This window comes from Parasteatoda tepidariorum, chromosome 10, assembly GCF_982258835.1.
Source record: "Parasteatoda tepidariorum strain Cologne lab strain chromosome 10, Ptep-v5.0, whole genome shotgun sequence".
Classification (NCBI taxonomy): Eukaryota; Metazoa; Arthropoda; class Arachnida; order Araneae; family Theridiidae; genus Parasteatoda; species Parasteatoda tepidariorum.
The window spans coordinates 15872308-15891359 of NC_141764.1; the positions used below are offsets into that span (position 1 = coordinate 15872308).

Genomic DNA, 19052 nt, shown 5'->3' on the forward strand with positions numbered 1-19052 from the left:
ACGTTCATATCATAATAATAAATCTATAATAAAACATATGTTAACGGCATTTAAAATGGTGGATGAAATAAATTCCGTGCTAAAAACACGAATTTGTTTTGGCGTTGAAACATATATTAATCACAGGTCTGATAATTTCTAGAGTTTTCAACGGATTTTCTTACGGATTTATGATATGTACATTACTGATACGTTAAACTCGAAATGCTTATTTAAAAGAAAAATACTGTGCTTTTTTTTTCATGAAAGTGTGACTTATTGGACGAAAAATAATGTAAAAACTTTTGAAGAATAATAAATAACAATAATAACAAATTCTTAACTTCTTTTTCTAAACAACAAGGTTTTATTAAACTGTTTAAATTAAAAATTAAAAATTAAAAAAAAGACTTTTGCTCTTAAAGTTTTCAGTTCGTTAAATTTAAAAAAAATATTAACTTTCATCCATATTTTTCAGGCAAAAACTTTTTTAATTTTGTTCTTACCATTCCGTGAAACTATTTTTTTTCTGGGATGTTGATCGATAGAAAATAGAAAAACTCGTACAATTTAAATTGAAATAAATTTGTATAACATTTTTATTAAAATCAACATTTTAAGTTAATATCTTTATTTTATAATTCTATTTTTCATTTATTTATTTTATAATTTTATGATGCAGAATTTTTCATTTCAAAATATAAGTGAAGAAAGCACGTATATTCGAATATATATCCTTCTTTGCATTCAGTATAACGAAATTAACGAAAGTGTTATTATGAAAAAGATCGAAATAAATAAAAAAAAATACCCCGCATATAACCGCGTTCGAAAATCCCACAAGTCCCAGTTTTCCATTATAAAACAAAATTAAACTCGAAAAATTATCTTTGTGCTGACTCTCCCGAAAGTTTGGTGGGAAACACCCATCGGGTTGCAAAAGAAAAATTCACTCTCCGCTCTTTTCATTCTTTTTTTTGTTCTACCAAAAGAACAAGGAACCTGAGAGAATGGCAGGTCTCTTGAGAATCCGAAAGTAGAAGAAAACGTAATGCCCCCACCCGAAATCTTTATTCAGCCCCTTTCCCCCCAAATCCGTAACAGGGGCCAATCAGGGCCAACTCATCCATCACTGCTTGTCCGTAACGGACCACTCGCTTGGAGAAGCATCTAAATTAAGGCAGTCTCCAATCCAGCCAACTCGGATTACATCTTCTTGACGATAGGACGCCAGAGTCAAAACAATTCGAGTGTTACGATGAGAATTGGCAAGAAAGATGATTTCGAATATAAATATAATAACAGAAAATTGACCAAAACTGAAGGGGGGAAAAAAATGTTTGTTTTGAAAATGATAAATTTATGATCGATTTTACTGAATAGAGGTTGCTCTGTTAGCAGAGAGATATATCTAAAGCGTTACAATTTCACTTCGAATTAAATAAAAATATTCAGCATCAATTAAGGCAGTATTAAAATTAATAACAGTAATTAAAAATAATTGCATAAAAGATGTAAATTTAAGATAATTTTAAGTCAATTTAACATATTTTAATTTCCAATGAGTATTTACATCTTACATTGAAGTTAATTATATGAAAATATAAACTCCAAATTATAGGAAAACGTTCATAGATTTTAAGTTCTAATGAAGATTTACAGTTTGCATTTAAACAAATTGCATCCAAGATGTAAACTAATTTTAGTAGCCACGTAGTATATTTTAAGTTCCAATAAAGATGAAAAATTTATAGTTTACATAGAAATTTATTGCATGCTTAATGAAAATGTGAAATTTAATGACGGGAAAATTCCCCTCCCCCTTCTTATTGTTTTTTTTTTTCTTTGACAACAAAATGAATGGAAATCATACATTTAATGAAAACACACTAATTTAAGACAATTCAATTTCCAATTTATTTTCAATTTATTTAGTTAAAACGATGAATAATTTTTTTTCACTGAAATAATTTCCGTTATATTTATTCTTGAATAATAATGAATGGTATTATAACTCATTTTAATAATGAATTTATAACTCATACGGTTCATAACTCCTAGTAATATAACTCACTACAGAATTTGATCAATTAAAAGATCAAATCAAAATTTATTAAATTTAGATTAGAAAATTTATTTAATAAATTCAATTAGATATCTCTAAATTATATGAAGCGGAAAACTTTTTTGCTTTAAATTGAATACAATTTGAGTAAAATATGTTTAAAAAATTTAACAAAGTATGAGTCTTGTTATAGTTAGAAATGCTTACTTAAATAATAAATTTAAAATTAACTTCGTTGAAATTAAATTCGTTTGCATAGTTTAATATAGTTATACATACCTGCCAACTTTTGATCCCTTCCATTACGATTTTTCCCAGTGGTAGTAAAATGGAATTAAAATTTCAATTGTAAGCAAAAAAAATACCTTGTGTTTGAAGAAACATCAGCTGACATCCATGATAGTAACGCATATTAATATATAAGCTTAAATTTTGTAAGAATAGTGGTGATCAAAATCATTTAAAAATTTAATTTATAAAAGAAAAAATAGTATATATTTACTACCACTTTAAATACGAAAATAAAATCTCCGTTTAAATACGGGAGAGTTGGCAGGTATGGTTATATAGTTTATAGTATTCGTTTATATAGTTTATAAATAGTTTATTTAATGAAAGAAATATACAAATTATAAATATACAAATTATATGACTTATTCTCCAAAGACTTACTCAAACGTATTTAAAATAACTAAAAAATACATTTTAATTTAAACTAATAAATTTATATCAAAGTAAATATTTTTGGATTTTTTTTTTAAAAGTTTTGTCAAAAATAAATAAAAAACTGACATATACAATGCAACTGATAATTATTTATAATTTTCATTAATAATTGTATTATTGTCTTCTGTAAAAATATATTTGATTAGACATTGTATATATAAACTACTAAAAACATGTACATAAAATCTACACAAAACATAATTTTTATAGATCTAAATTAAGAAGATTTATCTCATTGCTTTATATTTTTCGTATATAATTGTTTATAAACACAAATAAGTATACAATCATAAATGTTACACTTTAAATTTACACGTTTTTTTAACTTTGTGATTTTTTTAATAGAATAAATTTCATGTAGTTTTTAATTTCATTTATTTATTTATTTAATATTACAATAGAGAAAAATGAAATGGGACTTTCTGATATTTTATCGTCAGCACACTATTTTTCTTCAAAGATGATCTCTATTGAAATGAAAAATTTTATTGTTTGGTACAGTACTATCCCTAAATCATAACAAAGAAGGAATTTCAAAGAAATTAAATTAAAGGGTTTAATAAGTTAGTTTACAATATGGTTTGTGAAATGATCTGTAGTATTTCGAATTTTGAATTCAAAATTGTTGGTGGGATGTAAAACAATTTTTCTTGATTTATTTTCGAAAGAAACACATTCTCAAAGAATTCGTCCGGAAATATGGTGGCACTTTATGTCACTGCAAATTTTTCTAAGAAAATGAATGGTAATCTTATGTTGCTAAGCGATTTATAAATATTTTTAACTAAATTGCCTACTAGGAATTCAGATAAAGTTTATAACCATTGTTGAACAGCCGGCCCAATTTTTTGAGTTTCCGACTACTAATGCTCAACTCCGTAGCCTAGTAATTTTGAACCCAATCCAAAAGACAAGAGAACTCTTGAAACAAGTATTGGGAGAAATTTGCCTCCGTGAAGGACATTTACCAAAGCGACTATGTGATTGTCGGGATTCACCGGTATAAGTCAACAACCTGCAATTTCGGACAGTCACAGAAACAGGTATACGTTGTACAAAATAATTTTGAAAGGTGACCAAGACGGTCACCAAAAGTGGCAAGTATATTTTTAATTATCGTATTCCGAATTTTTATTAATTTTTTCAGTCATAATAAGGAATAGTCATAAAGAGCTCAGTCATAATAGGGAAATATAATTTCTACTAATTTAAAATTCTTATTCTTTATTAATTAGTAATATTTTTTTTTAAAAAAGTTTGAATTTTCTTGCAATTATATATTTAAACTTCATATTTTTTTTACTGTTGCATATTTAGAAAAAAATTTTGTCTCATAAAATTCACTTAAAAAATTCAACTCTTTGTCAACCCCCGAAATGAAAAATCGCATTCAAAATCAATGCTTTCCCTATTTTAGAGACAGAATTTAAGTGATTGCTTTCGCGATTCTTGAAACTTAACAGATGGCCAAAATTTTTGGAAGATGGAGTGGTAGAACATCGAATTAGCGAAACCAACCCCATCCTTTTCACATTCCAAGATAATAAAACAATTTAATAAGAAGAAGCTTGCGCAGTTCCCCCTGGAGAGTGAACATTGCGCGTGGGGGTGGTTGTGTTCTGGCAGGTGATGAGAAACATGATAGAAAGAGATCAGTGTCCGAAGCCACATGAAGCCGCGAAATTTCTATGGTACAGTACTTTATCTCTCGCCTGTTATGAAACTCGTATCCATCTCTCTGTTGCGTTTTAGGGGCCGTCCACTTATTTTAAATATTATTAGTACTTTTTTTTATTAAATTACAACAAATTAAATACAAAATGAAAGCAAAGAATTGACAATCACTCAATAACGACCTGGTAAAATTGCAAAATAAAATAAAGGATTTATCTGTATACTACTAGCGTACTTTTTTTAATTGGATTGCTGTTTATAAAATAAGAAATGGAAAGCAAAAAATTAACAATGACCCAATAAAGACATGATAAAAAAATTGTCAAATGATAAAAAAGGGTCTTATCTAAATACTATAGTACTTTTTTATTGTATGACGGTTTATAAAATACGAAACGGAAAGAAAGGAATGGTCAATGTCATAGCTACCAAGGATTGACCAATGACTCAATAACGACATGACAAAAAAAAGCTTTATCTCTATGTTAATAGTACTTTTTTCATTGTATTACTGTTTATGGAATACAAAATAAAGAAAGGAATGGATTATGATATAATAATATGATAAAACGGCAAAAATATCCTTCTATATACTACATAGTACTGTTTTATTGTACTACTGTTTATGCAATAGGTAACGTAAACCAAGGAATGTACTATGGCACAATAACGATAAAAAAAGGTTTTATCTCAATGCTACTCTACTTTTTTATACGTATGGAATACATATCGGAAAGAAAGAAATGGACAATGGCACAAAAACAATATGATAGTAAAATTTAAAAACGATAAAAAAAGAAAAGTCTATAGTACTTTTCTGATTGTATCACTGTTTGTGGAATACGAAATAGAAAAGAAAGGAATGAACAATGACACAATAAAGATACGATAGTTAAATTTCCACATGATAAAAGAAATCTTATCTGCGCAATACTATATTTTATTTTATAACCGTCGTTGAATAACCGATTTATTTATTTATTTTTTCTTGGGGGGGGGGGGCTTACGACTTCAAATGTTCAGCTCCGTAGCCCTGTAATTTTGAACTCAATTCAGAAAACAAGGGAACTCCTGTATCAAGCATTGAAAAAAATTTGACATAGTGGAGGACTTTTTGATTAATCTAACCAGCATTTTCGCTACAGGGAGAGAAAAGTCACTAAAGCCTTCCTTGGTTAACCCAACGGCAAGGGGACTCTAACCTGTGATCAGTCTACACTGAGGATATTTTACGTCAGCACTGTGATAGGTGCAAACAGGACGCGGAATTCGTATCGACGGCACTCAGTGGGATTCGAACCCGGTTCCCCACATTGTAAGACGAACGCTCAATCCCTTGAGCCATCACGGCTCTCACACTACTATAGTGCTTTTTATTGTTGTTGTTGCCGTATACCATTAAGGTGTGTTTCCAGTGGCGCCATCTATGGCCAAGAATTCGAGCAAGCCTACGTCACAGCTCATTTATAGGACGGATCCATTCATACATCCACAAATAGTAATTTTAGCCTAAACCAGGTAATGATCAATCTCCAACTCAGTAGCCCCAGAGGTATGATTTGTTATGGGAACATGGAGGACTTTGTGGTCTAACAGATTTAATTTGCGTCAGACACCATTTACTACACGGGGAGTCTTCGGTAGTCAGGGATTAAGCTCATGACCTCTTGGACATGAGCCCAATGCCTTTCCCCTACCAGGTCATCCTGGTCCTACTTCGTTATTGTTTATGAAATATGAAACGGAAAAAAAATTAAAGAGCAATGAGCCAATAATGGCAAGATAGTAAACTGACTAATTAATAAAAACTTAACGCTCGTTTTATATAATAATATTAGTGCTTTTTTTACCCATTACTACTTATGAAACGCGAAGCGAAGAGGAATAAAAAATGGCGTAATAATAGCTTGATAACAAAACTGCCAAATCGTGTCAAATAAGGTTTTATCACTATAATAGTATTAGCACTTTTTCTTCTCATGAAATACTAAGCCAAAAGTAAAAAGAGAACAGGGATTTAATAATACGTGATAGTAAACTTTAGTAAAACTGCTAGTATATTTTATATGAATTACTATCTAGGAAATGCTAAGCAGAAAACAACGAAGAGTCAATTAACGACATGATATCAAGCTTGCCATGTAGGCACTATTCGTATAACATTAGTACCTAATTTTTTTATGCATTATGTATGAGATGAGAAGCAAAGAGGAAAAAGCAATTAATTATTACAATATGATTAGTAAAATTTCCAGCAGGCCATATAAGTACTATTCATATAACATTAGTACCTAATTTTTTTATGCATTGTGTATGAGATGAGAAGCAAAGTGGAAAAAGCAATTAATTAATTACAACATGATTAATAAAATTTCGGGCTTGCCAAATAAGTACTATTCGTATAAAATTAGTACCCAATTTTGTATGCATTGTGTATGCGATGGGAAGCAAAGTGGAAAAAACAATTAATTAATTACAACATGATTAGTAAAATTTACAAGGGTTAAAATATTTTGTAGTAAAAAATCAGTAGTAAGTGAAGAAGTAATGGTAAATAAAAGTACTGTTAATATTTTTTTTATAAATTAAAATTTGAACACACTAAGCTGAAAGAAAAGGGAGGAGAATGACACTGTAACAACATGATAGTATAATTGCCAAATTACCAAAATAAACAATTATTTAGCATAAGTAATTTTTTTATGATTAATTATTTATGAAATCAAAAGCAAAAGAGAAAGAACAAAAACTCAATAACACAAAACTAAAATTATTGCTCTTTTTTTTAAAAAAAATAATATTATTATGCTATTAATAATTTTTAAGGGCAACTCTATGTGAAATACAAAGCAGAAAGTTAAGACAATGTCCCTATAACTCTACTATAGTAAAACTTCCAAACGACAAAAAAAAAAAGTTTTATCGGTATAATTTCGATATTTCTCATATGAATTACTATTTGTGAAATAAAAAGAAACCAAATAAAATTATGCAAAAAAAATGTGTCAAAAATGCCTTAATAATAACATAATAACGAAATCTCCTCATAAAACCTAATTTTTTTCCCTGAATATTTTTTTAAACAAATTTTCCGATAGAACATCAATCAACGAGAGTATGATTTTAATGACACAATACCACGAATCAAAAAATGTTCAGAAACCAATAGATAGATTCTGAAAGATTTTTGGAGGCCAGTTTAAAAAAAAAAAAAATCTCTATCACATACTCATTTTGAAAATTCTGATTTCCATAGACACCATATTGTATTGAAAGGTGTAAGTATTCAGTGTCACTAGTTGTGTCACCACTGACAGAAATTACTAAAACTCATTTTATTTTATTTCCTTACGGTCGTTGGATAGCCGACCCAATTTTTTGGGTTTACGACTACTAATGTTAAGCTCCGTAACCTTGTAATTTTGAACCCAATCCAGAAGACAAGGGAACTCTTGGATCAAGTACTGAGAGAAACTTTGCCTTCATGGATTGCTTTTTTGGAGAAATTTACCCGCATTTGCGTTACATGGAGAGGAAAACCACGGAAAGCTCCCACGGCCAGCCTAATGGAAGGGGACTCTAGCACTTAGGATGTTTCTCGTCAGCACTGTGGTCGGTGCGAGCCGGGTGCGGAAATTATATCTACCAGCCATCGCTGGAATTCAAACCCGGTATGCAGTTTTTAAGCAATGCATATGCAGTTTTAAAGTAATTATTGGAAATATCGCTGGTGTCATGCCGGGAAAATGGCAATTTGAAACTCAACAAGCGTTTTTAAAAATATATAATTCTTAAAATCAGTGTAAAGTCATTCTAAAAATCGAATAATAATGGTATTACTTGAAAAATTCCAAACAAGTATAAACTTTTCGTGCATAAAGCTTTAATAACTTCTAAATAATTCGTCCTAACGACGTGAGATTGATTTCATTCTTGTCGGCATAAAAATACTCATCCTAAAGGATTAATAGTTACGTTGTTTATATTATTATAATTGTTAACATTATTTTCTGTTCTTAGATTTTCAAAAAGAAAAATTTTTTTTAAAAAAAACTTACTTTTGCCTTTATTTAGACGAATGGAAACCAATTTGGATGATTCTGAAGAAGAAAAAAAATTGTAAACTACGCAAAAACATGGATAGTTTTCTAAAATCTGAAAACAGAAAGAAGTGAAGCATTAAATTACATTCCTAAAAATGCTGATTGACGAATTGTAGTGGTATAATTTCGGCGGAAAATATCCAATGGAATTCTAGAATAAATCTCGCTAAATCGAAATCGAAAGGCTTCGATTTCACTTGATGATACACGTCCTAAAAGACAATTAGAATAATTGCTGAATCTCACGTTTTATTTGCAGAAAAATTAAAATGAATTATAAAGCAAATATAACATTTACTCCTGCCTTCCATATACTTCTAAAGGTAAATATGAAAGTCATATCATTAGGTCGATCCAAGCTCCCCAAATGAATAAATGAAGAATAAGAAAAGGTTTGGACCAATATAGTGTTAAGCCACAAGAGTTCCCAAGAGCCAGTTTAAAATCAAACACTACTTTAATATTGTTTCCGAGGAAATACTTTACATATTTCAAAATTTCCAATAAAAAAGAGTATACTGTTTACATGGATACCGTGAGTTTCTCAACAAAATTTTCTCTTAAATGATCTTAAAATGTGACTTATCGTTACATATTGATCCAAGTCTTTCATCTATGATTCCTAAATTTTCTTCCATAGTCTCGTTAGACTAAAATTTTTTTCAAGCTCTTCATATATGCTTCTTAAGTTCAAAAAATTCTTACATTCCTTCTCAATAGATGTTCCAATCCCTCCATACATGCTTTATAAGTTTAAACATTTCTTCCATGATCCCCAAACACTAATAATTGCGTCAAGTCCTCCATACAAGCAGTATAAGTTTAAATATTTCTTACATGATCCCCAAAGACTAATAATTGTGTCAAGTCCTCCATACAAGCAGTATAAGTTTAAATATTTCTTACATGATCCTCAAAGACTAATAATTGTCTCAAGCCCACCATACATGCTTTATAAGTTTAAATACTTCTTCCATGATCCCCAGAGATTAATAATTGCCACATGATCTCCGTACATGCTTTAAAAGTTTAAGTATTTCTTCCACGATCCTCAAAGACTAATAAGTTACATTTAAAATATATTTTCCCATTTTTCAAAGCGAATCAATAAGTTTTTTTTTTCTCACGAAAAGCAGTCTACAGAAAGCAGACTACAAAGCACAGCCCAGAATCTACCCCACAACAACTACGGAACATGATCGAGAATCAAAAGGGAGGAGGGTGCAAAAACTACAGGAAAAAATACACATTAAAAAATTTTGTGTAGAGAAAACCCAGAGCAAGCCGATAGTCTTCCTAATATCAAAGAGATTAAAGGCAAGGGGGGCATCCAGAAAAGGGGGGGAGGGGAGAAAAATTGTTTCCGAGATACTTGCTCCAGCGGATGGGGCGATAATTCGCATCATTCCCGTAATCCATCAAACCCGCACCGCCCCTGCGCACACACAAACCTCGAGGGTATGTTCGTATGCGCCCCTGTATATGCCTTTCTTTTCCAGAAAACATTTGAGAGGGAAGAAGGTGAAAGGGGGGGATAGAAAAGGAAAAGGAAAGAAAGGATTAATCGAAAGAACACGCGAGCACCCTTTCCATATCATCGAAAATGGGAGGGTTCTGCTTCAAAATCCGATTAGTTTTGCATTTGTTCGAACATTTTTCAAAAAAGGAAGAAAAAAGAATAGAAAAGAATAACAGAGTCTGAGAAGCAGAAATATTTCTGTAGATTTTAAGGCTTGAGAAAATTTTTAAATGGGAACAGTCTTGTGGATTTTTTTTTGCTTTCTTTTGTTATTTTAAGAAAAACTTCTGTATGCTGAGAATCATAAGATTATAACGTGGATAGATGTAATTATATGAGATGCTTAAACTAATTTATTATACTGAATATATGAGTCACTTGCAGTTATTCTTCATCATACTGATTATTTGAAACGTTTGTGCTGATTCTGCATAATGATTGTGTGAGACACTTATACTAATTCTTCATTATATTGATTTTTGTTTCAGATATTTCCTTTACCAAACATAGTTACTTATATGATTATCAAAACTGGTACTCCATATAATTGTATTCTTGTTATTAAATGTCAAACATCACAAATATAAATGATTTTATTTCAATGTTGTTCAAGTTATAAATGCAAATACTGCTTTAAGGGAAAAATCTTGATTAAATATTCAGGCTATTATTCTATAATTGTTATTATTATTATTATTAGTTTTTATCTTCTTGCGAAAATGCATCATGAAAATAGCATAGCATAGCAGAAAATATAAATAAAAGGCACTTTTTGTGCCTGTGTGTGAGCTTAGTTGTTAAAAAGTAAAAAAAATTCACAACATCCAGTAGTTGGCCAATGGAATCGTGAAGGATAAGGTACCACTAGTTCGAGACCAACGGTATGATGGTGGCAATGAGGTCAGTATTGCGTACGGACCGTCTTTATTTCCCAAACCTACTACAGTACAGAACCCGTTATCCGGAAATCAGAAAACCGGAAAACCAAAAAACCGGAATGAAATTCGATAAATTTTTCCGGCCATTTTCAAAAAAAAAATTTTTTTTTTTCCTCTTAAGATTTTAGGATTTTCTTTCTATTTTGAAAGATGTTTACCTTACCATCATTTTGGAAATAATCTTTAGTGTACAGGGGTCTGTTTAGAAGAAATTTGGGTCCGTTAACGGACCCTTCACAAAATATCTTTTCATAAAAACGGACCCTTCACAAAATATTTTAACTTAAAAACGGACCCTTCACAAAATATTTTAACTTAAAAACGGACCCTTCACACAATGATTTTTCTTTTAATCGGATCCTTCACAAATTTGTTTATCTTCATTATTATTTTGTTAATCGAATAAACTCTTTCCAGGGCAAAAAACAAGAAAGATGGATGAAAACGAATTAAGTTTTGTCTTCGGCAGACGATTCTTCCATTGTTCGTCCGAAATTAATATTCTGCGTTCAGCAGTATAGGCTAAATACCAAATATTTGTATGTTGCATCTCTAAAATAGTAGCAGCAATTGTTTATTTTTTTAAATTTAACTTCTTTAATTATAATTTTACAGTGTTGAGCATAATCTTGTATGTCTTTACAATTTAAAAACTCCTTGAAAAAGTTTTTTTTTTTTTGCAATAACGGACCCTATTTGCACAAATTCATAAAAGCGGATCCTGGTTGAAAGAATGTGAGTAATTTTTTCACAATTTCACGAAAAACTGACCTTTCACAAAATGTCTGGACAGACCCCTGGTGTATTATTTCATCGGTTTTTCTTCGTTTTAAGATTATTTCCATTTTTTTTCCTTTTATTTGGGTTTAAGAATAAATAAACGGCTTTTTGTAGCGATCCAGAAAACCGGAAAAATCAGTTATCCGGAATAGCGATGGTCCCGATCGTTCCGGATAATCGGTTTCCTACTGTACTAATCATTGATTTGAAGTTAAGTAGACTTTAAGCCCTCATCAGAGATAAAGACTCATCCCTTCACAATTACGACTTTAGGCAAATTACTTTTCGATCAGCCATCACTGAGATTCGAACCTGGGACACTTCATTGGGAAGTAATAGTTCCATGGCCTAAGCGTGCACTGCTTTAAAAATATTGATTGAACTTTGCGTGGTTCAAATTACGTGCCTTGATCTAGGTGTAAACCAGGCCTTGCATTCAGTTCCCAATATAAATAATTTGCACAAGAAAGGGTGAAAAATTTATAGTCGTACTGCAAGGTAATGACATCACTAGAAAAAAAAATTCTGATTAATAAAACCGAAACATATTGTACGGTATTTAAACCATTTACTTGGTAACAGTTTACATGGAATTCTGGTTTACAGACTAATAGTTCTTATTAAAACACTTTTAGTGAAAAATATTAAACAGAAAAATAAATTTAACCGAATAAAGGGTTTTTATGGCATGTTTTGAGGAATCATAATAAAATTATCAAATATTACCAGACTCCTCAAATTTCATCACACATTATAAATTTATATTTTATTGTAATTTATTAAAATCATTACCATAGCTTTTCGATAAAAATTATCGAGCCTTTTTAATGTTCCCACTGAGCCAGATACGAGGTAAATTTTACCATATTCTGGTAGTTTTGACAAAACTTTTTTTTCTCAGTGTGGGTTTTGAACCTAGTTAACTTCTATGAGAAGCAAGAGCTCGATCACCTGAGCCACCGTGGCTATAAAAACATTGATTGAACTTTTCAACAGTAATTCGTTAGAGCTTGGAAAGTGATCCAAATTACGTGCCTTCATAACCTAAGCCTAAATCATTCCCAGGATTCCGCCCCCACTTATTATTAAATTTCCAGTAATATTTTCTTCTTCTTCTTCTTGGACACTACAGCCTATGACAGGCCTAGGCCGTCCCAATAAGTTTTTGCTCTCTTGATCTATTCTGTGCCATGGCCTTCCAGTTAGCTATTCCTATTATCTTTAGGTCCCTCTCAACTGCGTTCAGCCACCTAGTCGGTGGATGACCCCTTTTTCTTGTACCTTCTGGTTTAAAAAAAGTTTGTTTTTTTGCTGAGTTTTGATCTTCAGATCTATAAAGGCATCCCAGCTGTCGAATGCGATTGGCCTTAATAACATGAACTATGTCTGGTTGTTTATACTTTTTATATAACTCATGATTGTAAAGGGTGCGCCATTTGTTATTCTCATAGACTGCACCAAAAATTCTCTTAAGTATCCCTCTCTCAAAAATCAGCAATCTGTTCTCCTCTTTTTTATTAAGAGTCCAGCACTCATTACCATATAGGATCACAGGCCGTAGGAGTGTATATGTTAATTTTTGTCTTTTGTTTAAGAAATTTACTTTTTAGTTGGCTATTTAAACCGAAGTAGCTCTTGTTTGCCATTGCTCAGCGGCTATCGGTTTCAGTATTTATGTCATTTTTACAGATTACCAGTAGTCGCGAAATATTTAAATTCATCAACATCTTCAAATTCATAATCATTCAATGCAAGGGCATCATTGCCTTAGTGAGCCCTCTGTTCATCTTCATATATTCAGTAATATAGTATAATATATTACTGGATATTCTAAATTTACTAATATTTTGAATGGTTTAAAGCAAAAATTATCATAACTTGGTTAGATTCGTTTTTACAATCTAACGTAAACCCGTGACTCGGAGAGGGTAACTCCGCCTACAATTCATAAAGACCTTTCATCGCCAGAAACAAAAGCCAAGTAGGGAAAAAATCACCAATAGGGACAAAATGCAAAAACACAATAGAAACCCCCTGCAAAGGAATTGTGCAACTACCTTGAAAACAAAACCCATGACTCTCCCATTACACGCTGCACTTGATTTTTTCTTAATTAAAATCGTGTTTCATACGCTATTCAGTTTTCCTTCTTTTTCTTAATTATCTTTCGACACCCCCTTTCTTTGTTTGTTTTATAAAAACTTTTTTTTTTATCTTTGATTGTAAAGAAAATAATAAATAAAAAAAGCGGCGTGACCGAATAAAACAAGTAAGGAACGCAGATTTCTGAAATGAAGTTCATAATTCATTTTGTTTGTTTTTTCGCAAAAAAAAAATGCATAAATATTGCTTCACCTTATTTGCTTAACTTGCTTGAAGTTTGAGATTATGAACCTTGAAGAGAAATTGAATTTTATCTGGTACGAAGGAAAAATTAATTAGATAATGCTAATTATTTGGAAGTTAATATATTATATGTTTTTGAGGAACAATAATTTCTGCATAATCAATCATACAAAAAACGTTAATTAATGTAAAAGTATTTGAAGTTCCTTAACATAGGAATTATGACTTGTTTAAAGAAGGCTGCCCGCCAAGTTAAACAATAATCGACCAAACTGCACCAAAACTAAAATAAACATTTCGTGAACTATTGAAAAGTTTTAATTTTTCTGAAATTGAAATTAAATTAAATTGAAAAATTAAGGATATCTACTTTAATCAAAATTAATTACGTTTTAATTACCTTTTTATTGTATTTACATTAACTAAAGAAAAAGTGATATGTGTCTCTTATAAATCCTGAGAAATTTATACTACGATTCTATACCAAGACAATTTTCACTTCAGCCCAAAAAATAATTTTAAAAATATTGGATTTTTCAGTTCGGGGTTCCGTTCTTACAAGATCAGTTCTACACATTTATTAAAAATTAAATTGATAATGATTCTTTCTTATCAATTATTTAGAAGATAACATCAGTGAAGTTTCTCAGTTTACAGCTCTTTTGAATTAAAAAACGAGTTTTACTGAGAGTTTGAAAGCTTTCCTTAATAAATTTTTATCTTTGATTCATTATTACCTATTCAAGTCACCTATTCAAGTAAAACTAACATGAGTGACATGCGAAAGTGACACAACCAAATTAATATTTTAATAGTTATTAAAAATTACTCTCTAATTTTGTTTATTCTTTTGATACATACTTCTATAAACCCAGATAAGATCAATTCAACAGTAACTGAAATAAGGAAAAAGAAATTAAGCTATGAATTTGATTGTCAATTCATCAAATTTATTACTTAATATCTGTAAATTTCGATTATATATTGACCATGATCAATAACAAATAGAACTACTAAAGTTTTTTTTTTAAACCATATGAGAAAAAGTTATTATATCAATATATTTGTAGTTAAAAATTTATAATATTTAATTAAAATGAACATAACTCTAATGAAAATTAACCGCAATAAAATGTAGATAAATCTGATCATAATTTGATAGAGAATGACTCTAATGTAAAATGGCAATTTATATGTTATTTGAGAAACCTTAATCGACTAAAGCGTAGTATCATATTTATAAGAGAGTTACTTTTTAAAAAGAGAAAATTATTTTTAAAATTCAGCGCAAAGGTTTATTTCGTAGAAAAAAAAATATTGTCTACACCTTACTGATATAAAAAACTGATATATGACCTTACTGATATATGACTAAACATAACTTTTTGAAAATAAAATCGTATTATCTGAGGTAAGAAAATACCTTTTTATTTCAACTATAAATATAATATGTACCATATTTTTCATAAAAAAGAAGAAAAAAAACTTTTCAAATGCTTATGCAATATAAAAATTTGAAGTAAAACTGACTAATTTTTCAAGTCATTACTTTAAAAATATAAATCACTAAAATGGTAGTTTTTCGGAACTAAACTTTAGTAACACATTTTTTTTAAAAATTTAATAACAATTTAACAAAACTGTAATGAAATACGTCTAAATAAAAATTTAGAGAATACAATAATTGCAATTACAATAATAATTACAATTTTATATAAAACTTATTTATTAATTCTAGCATAAGTGATCTGCTATATCCATGGCAATATTCAAATGCTATATTTCATGTATTCAAGACTAGATTCAAATATATTTTTCTAAACATTAACTTGAAAAATTTGTACCTCTATCTTTAAATTTTTGACCGAAACTTGCAGTAAATTTAAACAAATTCTAATTTAATATAGACTAATTTTAAATTTAATTAAAAGAAAAATGTTATTGAATATAACAGAGGTAATGAATTTCACAGAAAAATTATATACTGCTCCTGACTTTGGAAAAAAAAGACAGTTAACAATTAAATTATAATGTGTCAAATATTATGCATATAGATTAGAGCACGAAAAATAAATTTTTATAAAATTTGCGGCAAATTTGAGCAAACTACACCGTACAAAATTCCGCATCAAATTATGGCAAAGTGTACCAGTACTCAGGGTGTCAGTACTTTTTATCATAAAATCTATTTTTACCGTAAAATTTTAAGGCCGAAAAATATGATAAACCATAATTTTTACAGTAATATTTTCTGTAAAGTCATAGAATAACAGTAATTAAAGGAATTATTACTATAAAAATTACAGTATAAAATTTTTCGGTTATTTTTTTTTTTTTATTATAGTAAAGTAGATTTTATGGAAGCTGCTCTCAGAGAGGGCAGTACTATTTATCGGAATTTGATCCAGAATTATTTAATGTGTACTATTTCATTATTAAATAATTTTTTAACGTTTAATGTTACAGAAATTAACTCTAATTAAAATATTAAACGTTGGTGAAATGCAAGTAAATCCAATTAAGATTTAACAAAAAATTATCAAATTGCATAATAAGCACAAGGGTGAATAAAAAACTGAAATCTAAAATATAATTTGCCAAATATTGTGTAGCACACATCATAGCACACTACATGCATCGAGGATAATAAAGATATAATGGTAATAATAAAGATAACTGAGATGGAAATAAATCTAATAACAATTTCACAAAACAATTACCTATTGCTTAAAGGAAAAATTCTAAACAATAACAAATTATCCTCTCATCTTAAAAATAGTAATAGCGTCGATTTGAACTAATTCGTGTTAATTCTAAATTTTTGTTTTTAAGTGTAATTTAGCAAAACTGTAATTAAAATAATAAGCCTACATAAAATAAGCAATTCAAATCTAATTTACCAAGGAATAATAAAAAATCATATAATCATATACTCACCTTTTAAACACCAACGAAAGTAATAAATTTGAACTGCAAAAAGCTCTAACACCTTTTAAACACCAATGAAAATAATAAATTTAAACTGCAAAAAGCTCTAACACCTTTCAAACACCAATGAAAATAATAAATTTAAACTGCAAAAAGCTCTAACACCTTTTAAATACCAATGAAAATAATAAATTTAAACAGCGAAAAGCTCTAACACCTTTTAAACACCAACGAAAATAATAAATTTGAACTGCAAAAAGCTCTAACACCTTTTAAACACCAACGAAAATAATAAATTTAAACTGCAAAAAACTCTAACACCTTTTAAACACCAATGAAAATAATAAATTTAAACTGCAAAAAGCCCTAACACTTTTTAAACACCAATGAAAATAATAAATTTAAACTGCAAAAAGCTCTAACACCTTTTAAACACCAATGAAAATAATAAATTTGAACTGCAAAAAGCTCTAACACCTTTTAAACACCAACGAAAATAATAAATTTAAACTGCAAAAAGCTGTAACAAGACCCTTGAGTTTCGAATCCCATTATTAAACTCAGAAAAATCTCTTCTAAGCTTCCTCTCCACCAATCACATTTAATGCTTTTAGCAGAGACAGTTGCAGTTAGTTTCGAGGATTAAATTATTTGGAAAAATTCATAAATGAAGACACGTGAATTAGGATGAGATCCCTCCACCTTACAAATGATGGATTAGGTATAAAGTTGAAATTAGAGTCGACGACAGTGTTAATGAAGAGGTCAAACAAATATGGCAGGTGATGCATCAAGCTCCCAACTGTTTTTTTAATCAGTAAGAAGACAGATTGCTTAAAGAAGAACAAACTCAAAAGTCTTCTCTTACTGATTATTTGCCTAGAGAAGTCGATAAGTCAAAATCAATTAAGATGAAACAGGAAGAATTATTATCGAAATCGATAATTTTTCGTCAACTTATCACTCTTTTTCAATGATTGATTGGAAAAGGATGTTATATGTGAAGTTGACATGGGGCACATATGTGTCTGTTAGGAAGTGACAGTTTCCTTTAAGTACCGTGAATAATTAAATATAAATGTAAATTTAGAAACGTTTTGGCCTTATCATGCGTAATGTTTCCCTACTGTCTGTAATTTGCCTTTTGCTTTCCAATAAATAGGCTTCAGGTGAAAAAAAATTCAACTGACTGATTAATTAAGAGATTATTTTCATTTTAAATAGTTTTTTTTCCGAACTAAAAGGTTAATAAGTCAATTCAAAGTTCTTTTATATCAAAGTCGACTTTTTAAAATAAATTTTGAAATATATATAAGAATTTGCTAAAGCTTAATGCGCATTCCTGTTTATTGTTACTTATTTATTTTATTTTTATTATTCAACTATCTGTTTATTTATTTTATTTATTTTTTATTTGTTTTATTTATGTAGAAGAACAGTTTATTTTTTTGGAGAAGAGTTATCTAAATTGCACCCTTTTCACATTTGCATTTTTGACAATCACAATTAAATTTCAAATATTCTAATAATAAAATACAGTAGTTCAGCTATTTATATTATTTTTTGGGCAATAATAATTGCGCAGTTGTTTTTGTTTTCTCAAGTTCTGAAAATGGTATGATTTAGGAGACCGATTTCTTAGTTCATAAAACCTGCTCCCTGGATCGTACTACCCTCAAAAGCATTGAGTATTTACGATTAAAGCAATAAGTAATTCATGCGTAATAGCATAATGAGAAATGTGTGCAATAAAATTTTTGAGCTGTAACAAGCATGGTAAAAATATTAAGGGAACATGATGTTGCATGCTACAAAGTTCAAGTGCAACTTTTATGTATGCTGATTTTTAAGACTGCATTCTTTTGGGATCTATGAATAACTTCTTTTGTGATAATAAATTGAAAAATTGGTTGAGATTGATGCCTTGAACATAAGATGCAGATTAGTCTATTAAATCACTATTACTAATCAATAATTAATGGATCACTATTTTA

General features: G+C 29.5%; 1 long non-coding RNA gene across 1 annotated transcript in view; it reads right to left on the reverse strand.

The window, feature by feature from the left end:
- LOC122270167 (uncharacterized) overlaps window positions 1–17849 on the reverse strand; it is a 32207-nt gene extending 14358 nt beyond the window's left edge. Inside the window, exon 1 of the long non-coding RNA XR_006225637.3 lies at window positions 17276–17849. This is a non-coding gene — a long non-coding RNA (uncharacterized LOC122270167). The remainder of the gene's footprint in view (window positions 1–17275) is intronic.
- Between the last annotated feature and the right edge of the window lie 1203 nt (window positions 17850–19052).